The sequence below is a fragment of the Bos javanicus genome, chromosome 3 (genome assembly GCF_032452875.1).
Source record: "Bos javanicus breed banteng chromosome 3, ARS-OSU_banteng_1.0, whole genome shotgun sequence".
Lineage (NCBI taxonomy): Eukaryota > Metazoa > Chordata > Mammalia > Artiodactyla > Bovidae > Bos > Bos javanicus.
Window position 1 is genome coordinate 9,155,357 of NC_083870.1, and position 25,928 is coordinate 9,181,284.

General features: G+C 38.9%; 1 protein-coding gene across 1 annotated transcript in view; it reads left to right on the top strand.

The window, feature by feature from the left end:
• The window catches only part of CD84 (CD84 molecule), a 104,287-nt gene that overhangs the window by 5,290 nt on the left and 73,069 nt on the right, over positions 1 to 25,928 (top strand). The gene's annotated exons all lie outside the window — the stretch shown is intronic.

The following is a 25,928-nucleotide window of genomic DNA, read 5'->3' on the forward strand; positions in this document are numbered from 1 at the left end:
TCATTTTTTCACCTATTATGTACATTTTCCCCTCTACTTTCTTCAAAATATTAATCATAGTTGTTTTTAAGTCTTTAACCTATATATGTAGATCTGTTTCTAATGTCCACTTTCTCTCTTTATTATCAATTATAGCTGTGTCTGCCTAGAATTTTTTCAGTGTCATGTATTCTCGTTTAGTTGCTAAATGGTGTCTGGCTCTTTGTAGCCCACCGGGCTTTTCTGTCCATGGAATTTCCCATGGAAGAATACTGGGCTGGCTTGCCATTTCCTTCTCCAGGTGAACTTCCTGACCCAGGGATCAAACTTGCATCTCCTGCATTGGCAGGCTGAGCCACCAGTTTTTGTAAAAGAACCAAAGAGGCTTCAGATTATGTTATCTTTCAGCAGAAAGGATTCCCTTGACTTCCTGTTAGCCAGGCAGGGTAAAAGGCTGATTACCTCAGTGCAATCAAGGAGTTAGTTTGTTTGGGCTGGATTTCAATTTAAACAAGACAATTTATCTCTGCTCTACCCTATTCTTGGGTGTGGCTCCTACAGGTCTCTGATCGAGGGACTGTCAGGTATCACTCTGCACCCCATGGACTGTAACATACCAGAAAGGACAGGAGTCACAAAGAGTCGGATACAACTGAGCGACTGAACAACAACAGGTATCAATCTCCTCAGATCCGAGAGACAATCAGAAGATCTAGTTTTCAGCCTCCATCCCACTCAGTTTCAAAATCTAGAAAGTGAATTAGGGAAAAGACCATCACAGTAGGTCTCTTTCATAGAACTGCAGGACTGAAAGAGTTCACTCTTCTTTAAGAAGATGTCAGTCTAACTCATCATCATCCAAGGCACTCCTGGAAATAAGCAAATGTCTGTTGAGAAAATCAGCCATGTATTAGAGACTGCCTCAGTTTTCCAATTTTCCATTTAGATTTACAGAGTAAAAAAAAAAAAAAAAAAACTTTCTGTCCCTAGCTTGCTCAACTTGGACCAAATTCAATATTTAGCTTGTGAATGGAGTAGGTCAATCTACCCTACCTCCAGGTAGAAAAATGGCTGGTGATGATCAGCTCACCTCAGAAAAGTCCTACCTCTCTGGAATTTTATGTCATGGAATCCCATTGTTTTCACAGTTCACTGATACCTCTAAGAATAAGATTTTTGTAATTCATCTGGCCTTTTAAAATTTGTTTAAAATTTTTGCAGCATTGACCTGGTTCAAACTGCTACATCCCACTTAGCGATGTAAGGTGGAAGACATGTTTTGTAACGTCCTCACTTCTACAAAGAATTTCTGAGTCAAATTCTTATTTTCAATTGGATATATTTTTACTATACCAGACTCGAATGGAATTAATAAAGCCTATAATTTTGTAGCATTTAACTTGAGCAAAATAACCAAAGACTTATAACCAGACACAATGTATTTGACATTATATCATTCTGTACTCCAAGGCCAAATTTGCCTGTTACCTCAGGTGTTTCTTGACTTCCTACTTTTGCATTCCACTCCCCTATAATGAAAGGGCATCTTTTTGGGTTGTTAGTTGTAGAAGGTCTTGTAGGTCTTCATAGAACCATTCAACTTTAGCTTCTTCAGCATTACTAGTCGGGGCATAGACTTGGAAAACAAATAGGTCTTTCAGAAGGGACAATACAGTGAGTTAAAAGTCAATCTTCATTCTTGTTCTCTGGACTCTATCCTTTTCTCCCCTCCCCAGCCTGCATCATCAACTTCTGCCTCATTACTGAGGTAATGTAGACACACAAATATGCTTTATAAAAAAAAATCACCACAGTATCATATCCTGACCTCATATCCTCTACCATATACCATTTCATTTTCTTTCCTCCTATTAAAAACAAAACTTATTGAGCTATGAAAATATTCTACTTAATTTCCATGATTATGTCTTTTTTGTAAGTCACATAACTATAATAACATATAGAATAATTATTCCTGGTACATAGTCACAAAATTTCATCAGTTTTTCATTTGTATCTGTTTCTAATTCCAGGTTGCTGGAATTTTTTAGAAGAACATATATTCTAAACTAGCATTGATCTTATGGTTTTAAATTAGTTCTTTTCTCTTCAAATAATTTTTGAAAAAAATAGAAGAGAAAAAGAATAAGAGAGATGAGGAGAGAAGAAGAAAAAACTAGTTTTACCTGAGAATTGAATCTGTCCCTATGCACTAAAAGTACGGATTAGATGCTAATAATGGACTCTGAGCAAATACCTTAAGGAGGATGTGCACATGAGTGTGTGTATATGTTTGTGTAGGGGGGCTTGCTGTTTTTCACATGAATTTTTCTCAATTAGAGAGAGCACTTGTGAACTTTAGGTGTTTCACACACTCTCTCTCTGATTAATAGTTAAACATAAGCATCTTTGTTTTTTATGACCCTAAAATAGATTTCAATATGTTGATATAAAAAGTTATTGATTCTTTTCTATTTCAGCCTGAAAGCTGAGAATATCAAAATTGTTGCAGAATTTATCCCCTCCTCCACTGATATTTATCATTTTAGGTTACCCACAGGCTGCTGATGATTTTTAAAGCCAAGTTTAAAAACAAAATCTATTAGATAAACAACTTCTAAGTTCATGGCATCACACACTAGGTAGCTGGGAGAATTTCATAACAATGAAACAGAGAATTTAAAAACTTTGGGTACATTCATGATTCAACTACAAAATGAGACATTTCCACAATTACATCTGCCTTCCAGAGGTCCAGGTGAAGTCCTTGTGGAATGAAATGCTTGTAAGTAGACACGGGGTTGGGGGGAGGGGGGAGAGGCGATCTGAATGTTGAACTGAAGTCAGCTTCCTGGAACCAGATCCTTTGTGACTAGTTTGGCCTTATAGACACACCTTGGTGCCATCATCCAAACAAAAGTGTTTCAAATATCTGACCATAGTTATTATGCTGTTCCGCTTGTTGCCTCAATCCTAGCCCTTCTCACCATATTTCCTCTTTTCCAAGCTAATCACCTCCAATTTCTTCAACTGTTTCTCACTAGGAAGTATTTAACATAGCTTTGAAACAAATTCTACAATAAATAAACGATAATTATCTTTCTTAGTGTTACCAGTGCCTAATATTTCACCATCAGTTACCCTCTGGTGGACAGTTTCCTGATCATTAATGTTGTTCAAATGCTATTTATTTTTCATTTCTTATCATGATAATATTAAGAACTAACATTTATGGAAAGTTGACAGTGTATCAAGCACTTTGCTTGTAAACAATTTGTTTACAGACAAATTGTAAAAACATTGTGTTTACAAACATTCTAAATGAATGTGCAGAACACACATGGGGTACTATTATTGTTGTCCTCATTTTACAACCAGGAAACCAAGGCCTCAGTTCAGTTCAGTTCAGTCACTCAGTCGTGTCCAACTCTTTGCGACCCCATGAATTGCAGCATGCCAGGCCTCCCTGTCCATCACCAACTCCCGGAGTTCACCCAGACTCACATCCATCGAGTCAGTGATGCCATCCAGCCATCTCATCCTCTGTCGTCCCCTTCTCCTCCTGTCCCTAATCCCTCCCAGCATCAAAGTCTTTTCCAATGAGTCAACTCTTCACATGAGGTGGCCAAAGTACTGGAGTTTCAGCTCTAGCATCATTCCTTCCAAAGAAATCCCAGGGCTGATCTCCTTCAGAATGGACTGGTTGGATCTCCTTGCAGTCCAAGGGACTCTCAAGAGTCTTCTCCAATACCACAGTTCAAAAGCATCAATTCTTTGGCGCTCGGCCTTCTTCACAGTCCAACTCGCACATCCATACATGACCACAGGAAAAACCATAGCCTTGACTAGACGAACCTTTGTTGGCAAAGTAATGTCTCTGCTTTTCAATATGCTATCTAGGTTGGTCATAACTTTTCTTCCAAGGAGTAAGTGTCTTTTAATTTCATGGCTGCAGTCGCCATCTGCAGTGATTTGGGAGCCCCCCAAAATAAAACACTGTTTCTACTGTTTCACCATCTATTTGCCATGAAGTGATGGGACCACATGCCATGATCTTCGTTTTCTGAATGTTGAGCTTTAAGCCAACTTTTTCACTCTCCACTTTCAATTTCATCAAGAGGCTTTGTAGTTCCTCTTCACTTTCTGCCATAAGGGTGGTGTCATCTGCATATCTGAGGTTATTGATACTTCTCCCGGCAAGCTTGATTCCAGGTTGTGTTTCTTCCAGTCCAGCGTTTCTCATGATGTACTCTGCATATAAGTTAAATAAGCAGGCTGACAATATACAGCCTTGATGGACTCCTTTTCCTATTTGGAACCAGTCTGTTGTTCCATGTCCAGTTCGAACTGTTGCTTCCTGACCTGCATACAGATTTCTCAAGAGTCAGGTCAGGTGGTCTGGTATTCCCATCTCTTTCAGAATTTTCCACAGTTTATTGTGATCCACACAGTCAAAGGCTTTGGCATAGTCGATAAAGCAGAAATAAATGTTTTTCTGGAACTCTTGCTTTTCCCATGATCCAGCGGATGTTGGCAATTTTCTCTGGTTCCTCTGCCTTTTCTAAAACCAGCTTGAACATCTGGAAGTTCACGGTTCACGTATTGCTGAAGCCTGGCGTGGAGAATTTTGAGCATTACTTTACTAACGTGTGAGATGAGTGCAAACAGATGCTAAAGCTGTTTGAGCATTCTTTGGCATTGCCTTTCTTTGGGATTGGAATGAAAAGTGACTTTTTCCAGTCCTGTGGCCACTGCTGAGTTTTCCAAATTTGCTGGCATATTGAGTGCAGCACTTTCACAGCATCATCTTTCAGGATTTGAAATAGCTCAACTCGGATTCCATCACCTCCACTAGCTTTGTTCGTAGTGATGCTTTCTAAGGCCCACTTGACTTCACATTCCAGAATGTCTGGCTCTAGATGAGTGATCACACCATCATGATTATCTGGGTCGTGAAGATTTTTTGTACAGTTCTTCTGTGTATTCTTGCCACCTCTTCTTAATATCTTCTGCTTCTGTTAGGTCCATACCATTTCTATCTTTTATTGAGCCCATGTTTGCATGAAATGTTCCCTTGGTATTTCTAATTTTCTTGAAGAGATCTCTAGTCTTTCCCATTCTGTTGTTTTCCTCTATTTCTTTGCACTGATCGCTGAGGAAGGCTTTCTTATCTCTTCTTGCTATTCTTTGGAACTCTGCATTCAGATGCTTATATCTTTCTTTTTCTCCTTTGCTTTTCATTTCTCTTCTTTTCACAGCTATTTGTAAGTCCTCCCCAGACAGCCATTTTGCTTTTTGTGCATTTATTTTCCATGGGGATGGTCTTGATCCCTGTCTCCTGTACAATGTCACGAACCTCATTCCATAGTTCATCAGGCACTCTATCTATCAGATCTAGTCCCTTAAATCTATTTCACACTTCCACTGTATAATCATAAGGGATTTTATTTAGGCCATACCTGAATGGTCTAGTGGTTTTCCCTACTTTCTTCCATTTAAGTCTGAATTTGGCAATAAGGAGTTCATGATCTGAGCCACAGTCAGCTCCTGGTCTTGTTTTTGCTGACTGTGTAGAGCTTGTTCATCTTTGGCTGCAAAGAATATAATCAATCTGATTTTGGTGTTGACCATCTGGTGATGTCCATGTATAGAGTCTTCTCTTGTGTTGTTGGAAGAGGGTGTTTGCTATGACTAGTGCATTTTCTTGGAAAAACTCTATTAGTCTTTGCCTTGCTTCATTCTGTATTCCAAGGCTGCAACCGGCGCACTAAGCATGGCAGAAAAGAGCTACCCCACGTCCGAGGTCAGGGGCAGAAGCCGGGAGGACCCCATTCCTGAAGGGCGGCAGCCAAGAGGAGTTACCCCACGTCCGAGGTCAGGGGCAGTGCCCAAGAGTGCCAAGCTGAGATGGCACAGGAACGGCTAAGAAGTGCTACCCTGCGTCCGAGGTCAGGGGTGACGACGAGAGGAGTTACCCCGCATCTGAGGTCAGGGGCGGTGGCCGGGAGGAGCTACCCCACGTCCAAGGAGCCGTGGCTGCGTGGGCACAGGAGGGCCTAGAGGAGCTATCCCACATTGAAGGTTAGGAAGGGCAGCGGTGAGGAGATACCCCTCATCCAAGGTAAGGAGCAGCGGCTGCGCTTTGCTGGAGCAGCCATGAAGAGATACCCCACACCCAAAGTAAGAGAAACCCAAGTAAGACGGTAGGTGTTGTAAGAGGGCATCAGAGGGCAGACATACTGAAACCATACTCACAGAAAACTAGTCAGTCTAATCACACTAGGATCACAGCCTTGTCTAACTCAATGAAACTAAGCCGTGCCCGTGGGGCAACTCAAGATGGGCGGGTCATGGTGGAGAGATCTGACAGAATGTGGTCCACTGGAGAAGGGAATGGCAAACCACTTCAGTATTCTTGCCTTGAGAACACCATGAACAGTATGAAAAGGCAAAATGATAGGATACTGAAAGAGGAACTCCCCAGGTCAGTAGGTGCCCAATATGCTACTGGAGATCAGTGGAGAAATAACTCCAGAAAGAATGAAGGGATGGAGCCAAAGCAAAAACAATACCCAGCTGTGGATGTGACTGGTGATAGAAGCAAGGTCCGATGCTGTAAAGAGCAATATTGTATAGGAACCTGGAATGTCAGGTCCATGAACCAAGGCAAATTGGAAGTGGTCAAACAAGAGATGGCAAGAGTGAACATTGACATTCTAGGAATCAGCGAACTAAAATGGACTGGAATGGGTGAATTTAACTCAGATGACCATTATATCTACTACTGCAGGCAGGAATCCCTCAGAAGAAATGGAGTAGCCATCACGGTCAACAAAAGAATCCAAAATGCAGTACTTGGATGCAATCTCCAAAATGACAGAATCATCTGTGTGCGTTTCCAAGGCAAACCATTCAGTATCACAGTAATCCAAGTCTATGCCCCAGCAAGTAACGCTGAAGAAGCTGAAGTTGAACAGTTCTATGAAGACCTACAAGACCTTTTAGAACTAACCAAGGCCTAGAACTGTTAACAGAGAAGGCAGTGGCACCCCACTCCAATACTCTTGCCTGGAAAATCCCATGGATGGAGGAGCCTGGTAGGCTGCAGTCCATGGGGTCGCTGAGGGTCGGACATGACTGAGCAACTTCACTTTCACTTTTCACTTTCATACATTGGAGAAGGAAATGGAAACCCACTCCAGTGTTCTTACCTGGAGAATCCCAGGGACAGGGGAGCCTGGTGGGCTGCCCTCTATGGGGTCGCACAGAGTCGGACACGACTGAAGTGACTTAGCAGCAGTAGCAGCAGCAGAATCATTAAAACAAAACAAAACAAAAAAGACTGTTGAGGTAACATAGCCAAGGGGGTGCAACTGTAGTCTTCTGCATCTTCTCCCATGCTTTCAACTATTTGTACAGCATTGCTATCTTATAACTTTCCCCTTGTTTCTCACTTAAATTGTGGTAGCCTCCATTCTCTTTCCACTTAACAGTGTTTTTGCTAAGGTCAAAACTATGGCCATATAGATAGATGGATTTGGAGCCTTTTTATGCTACTTGGTTATTTGGCTTATTTCTTTCTCAGAATCTAACTTTTGCTTGTGGTGCATGCATGCTCAGTCATGTCTGACTCTTTGTGACCCCATGGACTGTGGCCACCAGCCTCCTCTGTCCATGAAATTTTCCAAGCAAGAATACTGGAGTGGGCTGCCATTTCCTTCTCCAGGTGATCTTCCTAATCCAGGAATTGAACCCAGGTCTCTTATGTATCATGCGTGAGCAGGCGGGTTCTTTACCACCAACACTACCTGGGAAGCTTACATTAGCTTAAAAATTGCATATACTCTTTCATTTCTCTTTTAATTATCTGCAGAATTAAAAATGTTTCAATATTCCTTTCTTATGTAAATCCTTCTTTATTTGAATTTTATGACATTTCCTCTCCTGTTTTCCTCTGACTACTGTAACAACTTTATCTCAGTTCCCTTCTCTTCCAATCATAGTTCTTTCCCTCAGGATTTTGTCAGTATGTTTTATTTTTTAGTCTACACTTTCATTAGCATAGAGAATTTCCAAACATAGAATTAAAGATAATCATAAATCAAGAATTAAGTGTGACTGGAGGCTAAGAAAAGACTCTTGGAAATAAATTTATATTAGCAAAATTTAAAACTCAAGCAAAAAGCTGAAGATCAGTATGAATATGGTTGAAACCCATGTTTGGAAGATGTCCCATAATATATCTATAAATAAATATATCAGATAGAGGCTGATGCATGTTGGTGTACGGCAGAAACCAACATAATATTGTAAAGCAATTATCCTTCAATTAAAAATAAGTAAATATTAAAAAGAATCATGTTGGAATGTAAAATAGAAAGACAAAAAGAGAAAACCAGGATGTAGTAATTAATCAATATGGAAGATACCTACAGATAATTTAATAGTAATTTCAGGAAGAAAAATTAGAGAGGCCAGAAAAGAAGTAATAATCAAGGAAATAGAAGAGAATTTTTCTTTATTGAAAAAAATACAATCAATGCCATACAAGAATATGTAACACACTTGAACACATTCTGGTGCAATCTTGGTTACATTCAAGTGTAACCAAGTAGGACCATACAGGCCCTTCTCAGAACAGTTCCCATCTCCACATCCTCTTCCTGCCTTTTGTCTGTAGAAAAACTTTAATCAAAGATCAAATTTAATCAAAGAATTAATAAAACATAGAAAAAAAGGAAAATAGTCAAGCAAGACAAAATATTAATACTTTAGCCATTTAGTTCCAAAAACTCAAGAACCTTTAGTTCTTCCCCAAGCACTACAGATAATATTCTGAGCCAAGTCCTTTGAGTTGTTTTGCAGATGCTGAAACCCCCACTAGGTGGAAGAAGTTAACTGTATGCTGCCCACAAGCATGTAGACCTCAGACCATTTGGAACCAGAAGGTTGATGATATTGACTCCCAATTACCTCACCACCAACCAATCAAAAGAATATCCATGAGCAGATCCCATGCCCTACAATCCTTTGCTTCACTCAGTCTTAAAAAACCTTTCCCCGAAAGCCTTCTGGGAGTTTAGACGTTTTAAGTACTAGCTACTTAGACTCCTTGTTTGGTCAGTCAGTCAGTTCAGTCGCTCAGTCATGTCCAACTCTTTGTGACCCCATGAATTGCAGCATGTCAGGCCTTCCTGTCAATCACCAACTCCCGGAGTTCACTCAGACTCACGTCCATTAAGTCGGTGATGCCATCCAGCCATCTCATCCTCTGTTGTCCCCTTCTCCTCCTGCCCCCAATCCCTCCCAGCATCAGAGTCTTCTCCAATGAGTCAACTCTTCGCATGAGGTGGCCAAAGTACCGGAGCTTCAGCTTTAGCATCATTCCTTCCAAAGAAATCCCAGGGCTTATCTCCTTCAGAATGGACTGGTTGGATCTCCTTGCAGTCCAAGGGACTCTCAAGAGTCTTCTCCAATACCACAGTTCAAAAGCATAAATCCTTTGGTGCTCAGCCTTCTTCACAGTCCAACTCTCACATCCATACATGACCACAGGAAAAACCATAGCCTTGACTAGACGGACCTTTGTTGGCCAAGTAATGTCTCTGCTTTTGAATATGCTATCTAGGTTGGTCATAACTTTTCTTCCAAGGAGTAAGCGTCTTTTAATTTCATGGATGCAATCACCATCTGCAGTGATTTGGGAGCCCCCCAAATAAAGTCTGACACTGTTTCTGCTGTTTCCCCATCTATTACCCCTGAAGTGATGGGACAAGATGCCATGATCTTCGTTTTCTGAATGTTGAGTTTTAAGCCAACTTTTTCACTCTCCTCTTTCACCTTCATCAAGAGGCTTTTTAGTTCCTCTTCACTTTCTGCCTTAAGGGTGGTGTCATCTGCATATCTGAGGTTATTGATATTTCTCCCGGCAATCTTGATTCCAGGTTGTGTTTCTTCCAGTCCAGCGTTTCTCATGATGTACTCTGTATAGAAGTTAAATAAGCAGGATTACAATATACAGCCTTGATGTACTCCTTTTCCTATTTGGAACCAGTCTGTTGTTCCATGTCCAGTTCTAACTGTTGCTTCCTGACCTGCATACAAATTTCTCAAGAGGATACCTTGTTTGATATCCTGCAATAAATGTTGCATTTCCCTTCACCACAACCCAGAGTCAGTAAATTGGCTTTACTACACACAGGCACGTGGACCCAAGTTTGGTTTGGTAACAATGTTGGCAACCCAGATGGGGCAGAAGTCCCAAGTGGGCATCTTGTCCATGACACATCAATTTCTGGATGATGGTAGTTCTTGCATACTGTCCAGAAGCTGCCTGAGCTGCTCACCTTTGTCTTGGGGACAGCCCCAAATGCTTGCCATTGACCAGGCATTGCTGGCTCACAGTGCTTTCAATTCTGAGATGAAGGAAGCAAGGCCCTGGTTTTGATTTGTCTCTACAAATGAACATTAGCAGACATTTAGGGGTTGACAGACTCAATGTAGGAGGGTAAGTCGCTTTTGTGTGTACAACCAAAACCTCCCTTCCTCTCTACCCTGGGCTTTCCTCCTCAAATAAGCCTGTTTGTTTTGTATTCATGTGGGGTACCCTGTTGGAAAGAAGAATAGCTATTGGACTTCTATCCTATTTGTGAAATGATTCCTTGCTTATTTAGATGCTAATGTTTGGCTTTGGAGCCACCATTTATGCTTTGTTTTTCATTTCTGGGGAGCATGCCCTCCAGGTCACATTTTGGAAAAATAATCTTATTATAGCTATGAACCTATGACTAAGAAATATTATTTAAAACTGTGTGGTCACAATATTGTTTAGACTCTGGAAAAAATTGGTTAAGATGAAACTCCTTGGAAATTCCAAAACTGGTTCTTTTTGCAAAAAGAAAAAGCTAGTTTGATAAAAATCAGAATTCTGACCCTGAGACAACAAAAATATTCCTAGGAAAAATCTTGAAGTTTCAATTCTAATCATGTCTTTGAAATACAAACACAGCCCACTTTGCCTGAGAACTTTGGCCTTAGAACTGCAAACCAAAGGTAAAATGTGTAAAGCGACTCTTTAAGCTCAAATAAGTAAATTTAACCTGTTCTGAACGTTATTTTTGGTTTTGCATTTGCCAGTTAAATTGCCATTATCCATGGTCATGATTCCCCTATCTTTCTATTTACATTTTGTTTGTTCTTTAAAAGAGGGCTTCTTGCTTGAAAAACTTGAAAAAATTGTTCAACTTCGCCCTTTTGTTTTTGTCCTGAAGAAATTAGATTTTGGTCTTTGTGTGTTGCCGGGGTCCAGCCCCGGCTGGATCCAGGGATTCCCTCGGGAGGACGGCATTGGCAAAAAGGATAGAAATAAAGAAAGAGATAAGGAAAGAATTTTGCAGTTGAGAAAACAGAGGAGAGAAAAGAGGCTGATATTCCTTGGTTTACGCAGAAAGCCAATAAAGCCCCAGCACGGGACTTGCTCTGTTCACGTAGGCCGCAGGCGCCCTCTCGAATCACGGGATGTGCCCCACCTTAGGCACCTTCTCAAGTGGGTCTTAGAAGCCCAGGCAGGAAAGTGAACGCAGAGGGCCCCTGTGCTCCAGGGGATCAGCCTGAAGAGGAAAAGGAAAGAGAAAGAACAACACGGGGAGACCAAGCCTGATGAGCATGGCCCACACTTTATTTTCCAAAGTAGTTTTTATACCTTAAATTGTGCATAGAGGATAATGGGGCGGTGGGGAGGGGTAGAGTCATGCAAGGTCAGCAGTCGTTGATCCTTATCGAAGCCAGGCTTTCTTTCTGCAAACTTATCATATGCAAAAGCTTTAGGTGATTTACATCATCTTCTGGCCAGGAGGCCTGTTAACATTTTATGACCCTTTCTTCAGAAAACTTATTTTTCTCTAAAGGTGATTATTCTAAAGTCAGGCGCCACCCTCCGAAAGCATTAGATAAAGTTGCATTCCTATAGAGCAAAAGTGTGGTGGGCTATAACAAGAAAAGAATTAACTCAAGGGTCCAAGGTTACAAACATTAAAGCTACTACTTACATTTCTATACACTAACTATATTAATCAATACACTCTCAGGGACACAGTAGGTAAGGGATATGGAACCTTGGCAGCAAGCATTAGCTCAACAAAGAAATCCTCTACTAGTTCTATTCTAACAATTGTAACTCTCTGAGAAGCTCTGCATTGTTAGAATATCTTAAGCTTCCCATGCCTCTTGTGGTTGGGAGGCTGTGAATCTGAACAACCTGTCAGGCAAGCTAGAAAGTCATCAGAGGGGTTTGAATTGAAACACTCCTATTATGCCCAGGAGAATTATTAACTAGAGCTCTAAGTTAATTTTCTTCAGAGAAAGGTGGTCGGGGATAGCCCCCTGTTAATGTCAGGGGAGTTGGTAAAAGTCATAAAATAGTAAAACAGACAGATTCTGGTTTTGGGGTAGACGCTCAGGCAGGTCCGGGGGGCGGGGGCCCTCGAGCTCTGACTCGCCTTGCCCGTCAGAGCTCTCCCACATGACTTTGTCTTGAGTGGGGACTTCCGTGCTGGCTCCTGGCGGTGTGTATGTCTGCATTTGTCTATGTGTAAGTGTACCAGCCATGGGAAACTCAAATTTGTTTCCCAATTCAACCCCTTGAGGTACATTTTCCAGAAATGGAGAATTTCAGCTGTAAGCCAATGAAATATGAAAAGATGATTTTCCTTTGTAATATATCCTGCCATAATACTCCCAGGATTCATGGGGAAAATTGGCCTAAAATAGATCTCTGAACTAAGTTTATCTACTTTTGCCTTTGATTAAGAGAAAAAATTTAAGATATTTGGATTTATCAGATACATGTCTTACATCACATTAAAAATTATTCTATAAAAATGTATGTTTTTAGAGTTAATGATATATGTTTGTTTGTTAATCCTGAAATACTGGTATGACATACAGTTCACAATTACTTGCTTCTTGATTTTAAATTGATATTAAGGCTTTTACAGGTTACAGTGATAATATATGTAATTAAAGCTACTAAAATGATAAAAAAAAAGTATCTTGATGTCTAAAGAAATCAGTATATATGTTGTCAATGATAGAAGATAGGAAGACTGGAAATATATTTGTTGGAGAATGGGTGGAAAAAAATGGGAGCAATTAAAATGGATTTCAAAAGCTATGAAAATTTTGTAGAAAAAGAATCTTGAAAAAAGAATTTTGTACATGGCCAGAACTTATTATGATTAGACTGAAATTAATTAGTTAAATGAATATTGCTATTAACAGTAAGCTAATACAGGTTGGAATTTGGTTCTATTATGAACACAAAGTTCTGTTAGAATGCTGCTTTTGATAACACACTGAATTTCTTTCTCTAGCTAACTTTAAGATACTTCAGGCAACTCAGAAAAAATATTAAACTAACTGGGATTATTTGGTAGATTAAATTACAGGGGAAACATCATCAAGTAAAAGGTAACATTAAGCCTTCTTTATGCTATGTCTATAAAAATGTATTTTATAGGTGTTCCAGAAATTATATGAAATTCCTGGAGATCATATATGTCCTGATATAAAATGTTGTCTGTCATCAAAATTGAGGCCCACACTAAATAGACTGAACACAAGTCTTAAGAAAATGTCCTAATTGGCTTTCATGCAAAGGCAATAACAGAATCTGTTAAGATTGTGGCACAGGTAGATAAAGTCCATTATACTCATTAAAAAAAATTAACCCCTCATGTCAGACTTTTGCCATCCTGATATCCTTGAATCATAGCAACAGTTTCTCCTAAATCAGAGGAGTTAGGATGGGTAAACAATAGCTGTGAATTAAACAGGGCTATGGCACACCCAGCATTTCTCATGATGTACTCTGCATGTAAGTTAAATAAGCAGGGTGACAATATACAGCCTTGACGTATTCCTTTCCCTATTTGGAACCAGTCTGTTGTTCCATGTCCAATTCTAACTGTTGAATGCTTTTTGACTTGCATACAGATTTCTCAGGAGGCAGGTCAGGTGGTCTGGTATTCCCATCTCTTTCAGAACTTTCCAGTTTATTGTGATCCACATTGTCAAAGGCTTTGGCATAGTCAATAAAACAGAAATAAATGTTTTTCTGGAACTCTCTTGGTTTTTCCATGATCCAGTGGATGTTGGCAATTTGATCTCTGGTTCCTCTGCCTTTTCTAAAACCAGCTTGAACATCTGGAAGTTCACGGTTCACATATTGCTGAAGCCTGGCTTGGAGAATTTTGAGCATTACTTTACTACCATGTGAGATGAGTGCAACTGTGCGGTAGTTTGAGCATTCTTTGGCATTGCCTTTCCAGTCCTGTGTCCACTGCTGAGTTTTCCAAATTTTCTGGCATATTGAGTGCAGCACTTTCACAGCATCATCTTTCAGGATTTGAAATAGCTCAACTAGAATTCCATCACCTCCACTAGCTTTGTTCATAGTGATGCTTTCTAAGGCCCACCTGACTTCAAATTCCAGGACGTCTGCCTCTAGGTGAGTGATCACACCGTCGTGATTATCTGGGCCATGAAGATCTTTTTTGTACAGTTCTTCTGTGTATTCTTGCCACCTCTTCTTAATATCTTCTGCTTCTGTTAGGTCCCTACCATTTCTGTCCTTTATCGAGCCTATCTTTGCATGATATGTTCCCGATATCTCTAATTTTCTTGAAGAGATCTCTAGTCTTTCCCATTCTGTTGTTTTCCTCTATTTCTTTGCATTATTGCTGAGGAAGGCTTTCTTATCTCTTGTTGCTATTCTTTGGAACTCTGCATTCAAATGGGAATATCTTTCCTATTCTCCTTTGCTTTTTGCTTCTCTTCTTTTCACAGCTATTTGTAAGGCCTCCTCAGACAGCCATTTTGCTTTTTTTGCATTTCTTTTCCATGGGGATGGTCTTGATCCCTGTTTTCTGTACAATGTCACGAACCTCCATCCATAGTTCATCAGGCACTCTATCAGATCTAGTCCCTTAAATCTATTTCTCGCTTCCACTGTATAATCATAAGGGATTTTATTTAGGTCATACCAGAATGGTCTAGTGGTTTTCCCCGCTTTCTTCAATTTAAGTCTGAATTTGGCAATAAGGAGTTCACATGCTGCGATTCATGGGGTCGCAAAGAATTGGACATGACTGAACGACTGAACTGAACTGATGGCACACCCAAGACAGTCAATTGATTCTTTCCAGCTCCCTGAACAACTCCATTTTTCTATCTGATGGGTTAAATCCTTCCCGTGATGCAAAGCCAATGCTCTCACAGTGAAAAAGGAAATGACTTTCTACTTGGGGTATACTTTCTACAATCTCCAGTGACCAAGGCACTCACTTCACTGGACAAATTACACAAGCCTTAACAAAAACCTCACAAACTTATTAAAATTATCTGTCATTATCATCCTCAATCATGAGGCAAGGTCAACAAAACTAATGGAAAGAAACAGACTTGAGCAGAACAAAAATTAATTACATAGGATTGAATGAACTAAAAAATATAACTTGTATGACATTTTGTCTGACATATTACTGACTTGATCCTTGTTTTTCAGGTTTAAAGGAACATTTGCCCTTAAGCTGATTATGATTTATAGCAACTTGGTAAATTATACCTTGTAAATAGAATTAAAATGTTTCTCTTTCCTCCCTACCTGATCCCTCCAGAAATTAGAAACTCTCAGGTGCCAGAAGCCTTATTAGTGAGTAAGGAAGGTCACCTCCTAACAAGTTCAAGAATCTCAAAGGAATTCCCTGATGGCCTAGTGGTTCGTATTCAGTGCCATCACTGCTCTGGCCCAGCTTTGATCTTTGGTTGGGAACTGAGATCCTGCAAACTGGGATTATACATAGTACAATTATGTGTGTGTGTGTGTGTGTCTCTGTGTGTGTGTGTGTGTCTGTGTGTATATCCGAAGATATTTTGAGGACCTTGAGAAGAGAAGAATTCACCCAAATCTATAGATACTGCAGGCAGAATCTGTTACAAGCCATTGGTGTGGCTTGACTGACCTTGACACTCCTTTTAAAAGTTCATTCTGAGAGGCTTTTAAAAGCTCAGTGTGAGATTCCTTATGAGTTTCAGCACAGCCAATATTTTTTCAAAGTCTATGTGATCAGATAACCAGATTTATTTTGCAAACAAACTAATATTAACTTGGCTATTTTTGGTAAAAATTAGGGTAATTTTAGAGAAAAAAAATGATTGTGCTTCAATATAAAATTCTGCTGCTGCTACTGATGCTGTTTAATCACCGAGTCATGTCCAACTCTTTGTGACCCCATGGACTGCAGCCCACCAGGCTCCTCTGTACGTGGGAATTTCCAGGCAAGAATACTGGAATGGGATGCCATTTCCTTCTCCAAAGGATCTTCCCGACCCAGGGACTGAACCCATGTCTCCTGCTTGGCAGGGGGTTCTTTACCACTGAGCCACGTGGGAAGCCCATGTTAAATTCTAGTTTTGCTCATTGAGATCTGTATTTACTGTCTAAACCTCATTTCCCAAGTAGCTATTTTTACTATGTTACATAGTTGTAAAGCTTAATTAATTGAGTTATTAAAAAGATACTCTAAATTTGTTTCTGAAACTGATCACTGTAATCTATTTTGGGGTGAAGATCAGATGCCCCCTGATCTATAATCAGGGGATTATGCATACTGGAAGAAGCATAATTTAAAGGATTGTCTCCAACCTAGATGAAAGATGACATCAGGTACCCTTAAGCACATCATGCACTAAGAAACTGAAGGAAATTAACTCTTAAACTTATATTTCCTACTTAAGAAGGGCCACTACATTGGGCTGGTCTGTAGAAAGGACTGCTGTCCCCAAACAATATTAATATCAGGATGAGAAGACAACAGCAGTGATATGCAACTGACGCAGACAGGCCTTAAGATCTGACATACAAATCTAAGTGAATTGTTGACCAAATGTTTTTCTCCCTATCAACACTGAAAGTTACTGTTTCAGTCATTTCAGTAACAACTATATGTTGTCACATAATGGAAGTCTAGAAAAAATTCCAAGTAAGAACTGATTAATACCTATCATTTACTGTTGTATATAGAATAATGACCCTCCAAAGATAATTATATTATAATCCCAGAATTCGTGAACGTGTGAGGTTACATGGTTAAGGGAAATTAAGATCACAGATGGAATTAAGGTTGTTCCTCATCTGACTTTTTTTTAAATTGATGTTATATGTATTTTATGACAATTTTAAACATTTAAAAATACTTTCAAATGACATACAATAAATTTCACATATTAAAACTATATAATAGATTTTACTTTTGGCATATGCATACAATTGTGACATCATCATCACAACAAACACAATGAACATATTTATCATCTCCAATATATTCAGTGTGTAATCCTGTGCTTCCCCTAGCCCCAACTCCTACTCTCAGCCAACGACTGATTTTGTAATTACTAGTGATTAATGTATGTTTTCTAGAATTATATATATATAGAATCAGTATGTAAAAAAAGAAAAGAAAGTTATTGTTTTACTTTTAAACCACACTGTTGCCCTCAGGAGTTACTACGATAGAAATAAAATTCTCTAATGAAGTTTTACAGAGTATTACCACCCACTATGATGTGTAATACTGCTGGCTAAAATTTATTGTTGAAAGCACAAGTACAATGCTCATGTGACAATTGAGTATGACTGATAAAATATATAGCCTATAAAATGTTTCCCCATTGACATACCTCTGAGCCTGTTTGCAATATCTGATTAGTTTTCCCCCAACATGGATAACTAGACAAATAGAAAGGAGGTCTAAAATAGAGGACATGATCTAACCCTGTGGCAGGCAGCTGAACTACCCCAGCATCAAGGGACAGATATTCTGATCATCAGTGATTTCTACTGAAAGATTCAGAATCAAAAGAGTAAAATGACGAAAGAAATTTTTACATATTGAGGTATGTAGGGTCATTCTGGCTTTAGGCTAACCAAAATGGCCTGTTTGTGGCCTGTTAAACATGCATTGTACATCTGCTTTAACCATTAAGAAAAAAAATGCATTTAAAAAATCAGAATGGAATAACTATGGTTCAAACATCCAAAATAGAGCTCGGTAGCCATTGTGGATATGAGTTCAGACACATTCCTACATTACCAAGAACTTGAGTTTTCTAAACTTTATTAGACTTAAGTATATCACCAGCTCTTCTCAAAACAATGTCTGCTAACAACTGCCAGCTGCAACCTTATGGTCTCAAGGTCTCCTTATCACTATAAAACCTTTCCCCACTTTAGAAATGGTAGTGGCAAATGGGACTACTACCAGGTTTCCTTGATGAATCAGAGGGTAAAGAATCTGTCTGCAATGCAAAAGACCCAGGTTTGATCTCTGGATCAAGAGGATCCCCTGGAAAAAGGAATAGCTACACATTCCAGTATTCTTGCCTGGAGAATCTCATGGACAGAGGAGCCTGGCAGGCTACAGTTCATGGGGTCGCAAAGAGTCAGACATGACTGAGTGACTAATACACTAGAAATAGTAGTGGCCAATGATCTCATGCTATAGTCTCCCAGAAAAAGTCACTAAATTCTTCAGTTATAGTAGCATTAGCTATTAAAATTAGTCTAAATTCTATTTTGACCAAAAAAGGGGAGAAATATATAGTGGCCAATAGCTCTTATTATATAAAATTAATACCCCTGGAAAAGTTAAAACCCAAATATACAATAATTCAAAAGGCTACTTGATTACTGAATTACATAAAGAGGAAACACTCCAAAACTTATTTTCCTGAACACCATCTAAAATAGGAGAACTCTTTTGAGAAATACTGCAAAAACATATTTTGATCATTCTCCTCATTGTAATATGTGTACTAATTTTCAAATGTTTATCCAGTGCTGCAACAAAACAATCAAAAAGAGAAGTAATGCTTTCATAATGCAAAATATTGATGCTAAGCTTGGAACTAGAAACTATTCCCAACTCTGTGTACATTTCCCAAATTAATTAGGCCTATGCCCCCATTTCAGCAGAAAGTAGCCAGAATGGTCATCACCTCATTCCCTCAAAGAGTTAGGGAAATTGAAACAGAAAAAGAAACTAAAAGTGAGCTCCTCTGTTGAGTTTATGATTAACCTCTCAATCCAAAACGGTATTCCCTTTCTTGTTCTACACATATTCACCCTCAAGACTGAAGAGTGTTAAAGAAAAGGGGAGAGTTGTAACTGAGCAAGACCTTGTGGGGCCTTCCCAGAATGGACCACTCCCATATTCTCTGCCTGCCTTTTGTCTGTAGAAAAACTTTAGTCAAAGAGTAAATTTAATAAGATAAATGAGAAAAGGAAGAAATAAAGGAAAACAGTTTGGTTCAGTAACATAGGATAAAGAGAAGACAGAGAAATTAAAGAACAAAATTTAAAATAGCATACTTTTCTTATCAGTTCAGTTCAGTTCAGTCGCTCAGTCGTGTCCGACTCTTTGCGACTCCATGAATCACAGCACACCAGGTCTCCCTGTCCATCACCACTCCCGGAGTTCACTTTTCTTATATGCAAGCCTAAATCCTAAATAAAATAAAATAAAATAATAATGGAGTCTATGGCTAGCTAAGTTATTTACATAAGAAAGTAAGTAAAGACATTTGCAAATATTTATGGACTCAGACTATATACTTCCTGAGTACACTTAATTTACTCCATGGCATACTCTAACAAAATTTAAAACAGATCAATAACCTCAGATATGCAGATGACACCACCCTTATGGCAGAAAGTGAAGACAAACTAAAAAGCCTCTTGATGAAAGCGAAAGAGGAGAGTGAAAAGTTGACTTAAAGCTCAACATTCAGAAAACAAAGATCATGGCATCCAGTCCCATCACTTCATGGCAAATAGATGGCCAAACAGTGGAAACAGTATCAGACTTTATTTTGGGGGGCTACAAAATCCCTGCAGATGGTGACTGCAGCCATGAAATTAAAAGACACTTACTCCTTGGAAGGAAAGTTATGACCAACCTAGATAGCATATTGAAAAGCAGAGACATTACTTTGCCAACAAAGGTCCGTCTAGTCAAGGCTATGGTTTTTCCTGTGGTCATGTATGGATGTGAGAGTTGGACTGTGAAGAAAGCTGAGCGCCGAAGAATTGATGCTTTTGAACTGTGGTGTTGGAGAAGACTCCTGAGAGTCCCTTGGACTGCAAGGAGATCCAACCAGTCCATTCTAAAGGAGATCAGCCCTGGGTGTTCCTTGGAAGGAATGATGTTAAAGCTGAAACTCCAGTACTTTGGCCCCCTCATGCGAAGAATTGACTCATTGGAAAAGACTCTGATGCTGGGAGGGATTGGGGGTAGAAGGAAAAGGGGACAACAGAGGATGAGATGGCTGGATGGCATCACCAACTTGATGGACATGAGTTTGAGTGAACTCCGGGAGTTGGTGATGGACAGGGAGGCCTGGCATGCTGCAATTCACGGGGTCGCGAAGAGTCAGACGCGACTGAGCAACTGAACTGAACTGAACTGAAAACAACAAATGACCTGATTTAAAAGTGGGCAGAAGTCATAAATAGACATTTTCCCAAAGATACACAGATGGCCAACAAACACATTAAAAGATGTTTAATTCACTAATCATCAAAGAAATGCCAATCAAGACCACAATGAGATATCATCTCACACCTGTCAGAACTGCTATTATCAAAAAGTCTACAAATGACAAATATTAGTGATGATGCGGGAAAAAGGGAACCCTGGTACCCTTTTGATGGGAATGTAAATTAATACAGTCACTATGGAAAACAGTATGGATTTTCCTCAAAAACCAAACTACAGCCAACATATGATCCCACAATTCCACTCCTGGGTATATATCTGAAAAAAAAATGCTAGTTTGAAAAGATGTCTGCACCTCAATGTTATTAACAGCATGATTTACAATAGCTAAGATATGGAAGCAACCTAAGTGTTCATCAGCAAATAGTTTTTTTTTTTTTAATTTTTTTAAAGTTTTTTAAATTTTATTTTGTTTTTAAACTTTATATAATTGTATTAGTTTTGCCAAATATCAAAATGAATCCATCACAGGTACACATGTGCTCCCCATCCTGAACCCTCCTCCCTCCTCCCTCCCCATACCATCCCTCTGGGTCGTCCCAGTGCGCTAGCCCCAAGCATCCAGTATCGTGCATTGAACCTGGACTGGCATCTCGTTTCATACATGATATTTTACATGTTTCAGTGCCATTCTCCCAAATCTTCCCACCCTCTCCCTCTGCAACAGAGTCCATAAGACTGTTCTATACATCAGTGTCTCTTTTGCTGTCTCATACATAGGGTTATTGTTACCATCTTTCTAAATTCCATATATATGCGTTAGTATACTGTATTTATGTTTTTCCTTCTGGCTTACTTCACTCTGTATAATAGGCTCCAGTTTCATCCACCTCATTAGAACTGATTCAAATGAATTCTTTTTAATGGCTGAGTAATACTCCATTGTGTATATGTACCACTGCTTTCTTATCCATTCATCTGCTGATGGACATCTAGGTTGCTTCCATGTCCTGGCTATTATAAACAGTGCTGCGATGAACATTGGGGTACACGTGTCTCTTTCCCTTCTGGTTTCCTCAGTGTGTATGCCCAGCAGTGGGATTGCTGGATCATAAGGCAGTTCTATTCCCAGTTTTTTAAGGAATCTCCACACTGTTCTCCATAGTGGCTGTACTAGTTTGCATTCCCACCAACAGTGTAAGAGGGTTCCCTTTTCTCCACACCCTCTCCAGCATTTATTATCTGTAGACTTTTGGATCGCAGCCATTCTGACTGGTGTGAAATGATACCTCATAGTGGTCTTGATTTGCATTTCTCTGATAATGAGTGATGTTGAGCATCTTTTCATGTGTTTGTTAGCCATCTGTATGTCTTCTTTGGAGAAATGTCTATTTAGTTCTTTGGCCCATTTTTTGATTGGGTCATTTATTTTTCTGGAGTTGAGCTGTAGGAGTTGCTTGTATATTTTTGAGATTAGTTGTTTGTCAGTTGCTTCATAGCAAATAAATTGTTTTAAAAAGATGTAGTGTAACCGAGGAAACCAGAATTGAAAGAGACACGTGTACCCCCAATGTTCATTGCAGCACTGTTTACAATAGCTAGGACATGGAAGAAACCTAGATGTCCATCAGCAGACGAATGGATAAGAAAGCTGTTGTACATACACACAATGGACTATTATTCAGCTATTAAAAAGAATGCATTTGAATCAGTTCTAATGAGGCGGATGAAACTGAAGCCTATTATACAGAGTGAAGTAAGTCAGAAAGAAAAACACCAATACAGTATATTAATGCATATATATGGAATTTAGAAAGATGGTAATGATGACCCTATATGTGAAACAACAAAAGAGACACAGATGTAAAGAACAGACTTTGGACTCTGTGGGAGAAGGTGAGGGTGGGATGATTTGAGAGAACAGCATTGAAACATGTATATTACAATATATGAAATGGATCACCAGTCCAGGTTTGATGCATGAAACAAGGTGCTCAGAGCTGGTGCACTGGGATGACCCTGAGGGATGGGAGGGGAAAGGAAGTGGGAGGGGGGTTCAGGATGGGGAACACATGTACACCCATGGCTGATTCATGTCAATGTATGGCAAAAACCATTACAATATTGTATAGCAATTAGCCTCCAAATAAAATAAATTAATTAATTAAAAAAAAAGATGTAGTGTGTATATATATAAGTCACTTCAGTCATGTCTGACTCTGTGCGACCCCATAGACGGCAGCCCACCAGGTTCCCCCGTCCCTGGGATTCTCCAGACAAGAACACTGGAGTGGTTTGCCATTTCCTTCTCCAATGCATGAAAGTGAAAAGTGAAAGTGAAGTCGCTCAGTAGTGTCTCACTCCTAGCAACCCCGTGGACTGCAGCCTACCAGGCTCTTCTGTCCATGGAATTTGCCAAGCAAGAGTACTGGAGTGGGGTGCCATTGCCTTCTCCCATATATATACACACACACATATACATGTGTGCATGTGTGTGTAATGAAATACTACTCAGACATAAAAAAAATATAAAGTTTTGCTATTTGTAACAATATGGATGGACTTGGAGGATATTATACTAAGTAAAATAAGACAAAGAAAGGTAGACACTGGAGATTAAGTATTTGTGGAATCCAAAAATAAAACAAATGAATACAACAAAACAGATTTCCTGGCATAGAGAATAAACTGGTTGGTTACCAGAAGGGAGAGAGAATTGGGGAGAAACAGGATGCGGCATGGATTGAGAAGTACAAATGTATAAAAACAGACAGGCTACAGGGATGTATTGTACAGCACAGGGAAATATAATCATTATTTTTTGGTGACTTTCAGCGGAATATAATCTATAAAAGTGTTGAGTTGCTATGATGTACACCTGAAACTAGTATGATGTTGTAAATTAACTACACTTCAATTTAAAAAATAGAGCAAAATAAATGTTTCCAAAAAGAGGGGGAAGCTATGGAATTCAAGATATACTAGTGACCAAAGAAAACAATAGGAGTAAATTCCCAAACTGTTGAGAATAAAAATTTTAACATAAGTATTACTAGGAGATAATTAATAAAGCAGGAAATGATTTTAAAAACTAATAAAGAAATAAAACTCCAGCTTATTTCAACAAAATGAAGAGATTGAGAGAGATAAATGCTAATATTTAATCTTGCTCAGAGTTAGGAATATCAACACTAATTAATTCTCATTAATTAATAGAAAAATGGAGATTTTATAACTGATAGAAAATAATAACTGATAGAAAAATATAAATTTTATATTTATTAAATGTTTTTGTGAAACCATTAATAGAATAGATTATTTTTGAGATTTAGCCCAGTCTGTTAAGGCATTATAACATATTGATGAAAGAAAGAACTTAGCAGTAAGAAAACTGACTTCTAGGTAACCAGTTTGTGAATATAAGGCTAGATAGCTCAACAAGATAGAAATCAGAATAAATCACTGCAGTGAGCAGGACAAGAGACACCATTAAGAGATTGTTTAATTGGCCAAGTTAACTGGAATGAAAAGAAATATAACCATCTTTCTGGCAATTTCCACTTGCATTTCAAGCAATGTTTGATTTAAGAATGTAAATGTTGTATCATTAGGTGACTAAAATTTTATGATAACTATGTCTTTTAAGTAGATTGCATATGTTTTTCCCATCATGCTTTTTCTGGTTCAAACCACACAGTACAATGTGCTTACTGCACAAAGCTCACATTAAAAATGAAATTTAGAAATTATGTTGGAGGCTTGGTGACACCCAGTGTCTTGACAATTTATTATAAATTTGAGGACTTAGAACTAAATGACGTACCATTTTCCAAGGAGAGGTGAAACTAATTACTTAAAAAGTCTACTAGTAATATTGAGAGTATGACAGGTGAGGATATTCAGTCAAATTTGCATACTTAAAAATGGAAAACTGTACATTGAGTTTCAGGTACAATAGTTGCTTTCTACTAGAGAAGATAGATGTTGGAGACTCCAAAAGTTCTTTGCTTAAATGTCTGGAAACAAATTTTCACACATGTATACACAGCAAAAGGGCATCCCAGGTGGCTCAGTGGTAAAGAATCTGCTTGTAATGCAGAAGATGTAGATTTGATCCCTAAGTTGGAAAGATACCCTGGAGAAGGAAATCCATTCCAATATTCTTACATGGCAAATCCCATGGACAGAGAAGCCTGCGGGGCTATAGTCCATAATGTCACAAAGTTGAACACAACTGCAGTGAGTTAGCACACAAACACACACACACATCTCTGATGAACACAGATGCAAAATTCCTCAACAAAATATTAGCAAACCAATTGAACAATACATTAAAAAGATCATATGCCGTGACCAGGTAGGATTTACCTCTGCAATGCAAGAATAACTTAACATCTGCAAATCAATCGGTGTGATGCATCACATTAATAGAGTAAAAATAATATGATTGTTTCAGTAGATGCAAAAATTTTTGAAAAAAATTATCATTACTTAATCATAAAAGTTCTCTAAAAATAGGCATAAAGGAAATTACCTTAACATTATACAGATCATATATGACAAGCCTACAGCTAGTGTCATACTCAACAGTGAAAACATGAGTTCCTCTAAAGTCAGGAACAAGCCACTGCCACCACTTGTATTCAGCATAGTAGTGGAAGTCATAGTACTAGCCAGAGTAATTAGACAAGAAAAAGAACTAAAACGCATTACAATTGAAAAGGAAGAAGTAAAATTATCTCTGCAGATGATATAATATTACATATAGAAAACCACAAACCCTTCACACACACAAAAAAACCAGCTAGAAATAATAGATTCAGTAAAAATGCAAGGTATAAAACCAATATACAAAAATCACTTGTTTTTATATACATTAATAATGAGCCATAAGAAATTAAGAAAATAATCTTATTTACAATTGAATCAAAAGAATAAAATATTAATATCTAGGGATAAATGTAATGAAGGAGGTGAAAGTTCTGTACACAAAAACCATAATACAGTGATGAAATAACTGCATTCATGTATATCTTAGAGAAAGCAGTGATACCTCCTTTCTTGAGGTCAGTTATTAAGGATTCTGAGTGACTGAGTGACTGAACTGAACTGAACTGAAACATTCAACATTTCAGTTCAGTTCAGTCACTCAGTCGTGTCCAACTCTGCAACCCCATGAATCACAGCACGCCAGGCATCCCTGTCCAGCACCAACTCCTGGAGTTTGCCCAAACTCATGTCCATCAAGTTGGTGATGCCATCCAGCCATCTCATCCTCTGTCGTCCCCTTCTCCTCCTGCCCCTAATCCCTCCCAGCATCAGGGTCGTTTCCAATGAGTCAACTCTTCGCATGAGGTGGCCAAAGTATTGGAGTTTCAGTTCTATTTAACATCAAAA